Source organism: Pteropus alecto, unplaced genomic scaffold (assembly GCF_000325575.1).
Source record: "Pteropus alecto unplaced genomic scaffold, ASM32557v1 scaffold370, whole genome shotgun sequence".
Lineage (NCBI taxonomy): Eukaryota > Metazoa > Chordata > Mammalia > Chiroptera > Pteropodidae > Pteropus > Pteropus alecto.
This window is the reverse complement of record NW_006431075.1, coordinates 578,857-580,327: the sequence shown is the minus strand read 5'-3', so window position 1 is coordinate 580,327 and position 1,471 is coordinate 578,857. Positions and strand designations below refer to the sequence as shown.

Below are 1,471 nucleotides of genomic sequence, written 5' to 3'. Positions count from 1 at the left end.
CCATTGATTTGTCTATTTTTGCACCAATGCCACACTGTGTAAATGATCGTAAATTTATGATATGTGTTGATACTTGGTGGAACAAGTACCTATTCTAAGTTTTTTAAATATAATAGACAACTAGTTGCTTGCATTTACATTGTACAATTCAATGAGTTTTTTTCCCAATTATAGTTGGTATACAACACACCATCCAAGCTGTACAGTGTATTGACAAGAGATACACACAACTCACAAAGCACTCACCCCACCAAATCTAGAACCTCTCCTGCCCCCCATATTCATTCCAACATTATTAACCATCTTTCCCATGCTATACTCTACATCCTCATGTCTACTCTGCAACCATCCACCTGCACCTCTCAGTCCCTTTGCTCTCTTTCCCCACTTCCCCCTCCCATCTAGTATCTCTCAAAATATTCTCTATCTATGAGTTTATTTCCACTTTTCTTGTTGTTGTTGATTTTGTTCTTTAGATTCCACATGTCCATTTCGTTCAACACAATGCCCTCTAGGGTCTATCAAAGCAATATCTTTTTCCATCCCCTTCCCTTTAGTCTGTATATGTCTTTTAATCTCAAGTAAGTCTCTTGTAGGGAGCATATGTCAAGATCTTGATTTATTATCCACTCAGCCACTCTCTTTTGATTGGAGCACTTAATTCTTCTCCATTTGAGGTACTCGTTTATAGGACTGTAGTTGTTACCATTATTTATTCTTTTTTTTTTAATGCCTACAGCTTCTGGTCTTCCTAGGTGGTCTCCCATCCAAGTACTAACCAGGCCCGACCCTGCTTAGCTTCCAAGATCAGACGGGATCAGGCTTGTTCAGGAAGGCATGGCCGTAGACTCTTTATTCATGTTTTTGATACTTGGTTTTTCTTCTTAAAGAAGTCCCTCCAACATTTCCTGTAATACTGGCTTGGTGATGATAAATTCCTTTAGCTTACTTTTGTCTGGAAAACTCTTTATCTGTCCTTCCACTCTAAATGATAGCTTTGCTGGACAGAGTATTTTTGGTTGTAGATCCTAGGTTTTCATCACATTGAATATTTTGTGCCAAGCCCTTCTGTCCTGCATGGTTTCTTTTGAGAGATCAGCTGCCGGTCTTATTTGTGCTCCCTTGTAGGTAACTGCTTTTCTCTTGCTGCTTTTAAGAGTCTTTCTTTGTATTTAACCTTTGGCATTTTAATTACGATGTATCTTGGTGTGGACCTCTTTGGATTCCTGGTTTTTGAAATTCTCTGAGCATCCTGGGTTTTATGTCTATTTCCTCACCAGGTTAGAGAAGTTTTCCATCATTATTTCTTCAAACTGCTCTTCAACTTCTTGTTTTCCTTCAGGTACCCCTGTGACATGAATATTTTTACCTTTAATAGTGTCTCATAGGCTCCTTAAATTATTATTATACCCTTGGCTTCTTTTTTCTTGCCATTCTGATTGAGTGTCCTTGGCTTTCCCCTCCTCTGTAT

At 38.6% G+C, this 1,471-nt stretch overlaps 1 pseudogene; it reads right to left on the bottom strand.

Annotated features, from left to right (window-relative positions):
• Positions 1-730: 730 nt before the first annotated feature.
• Positions 731-849, bottom strand: LOC112469044 (annotated as a pseudogene).
• Positions 850-1,471: the final 622 nt, after the last annotated feature.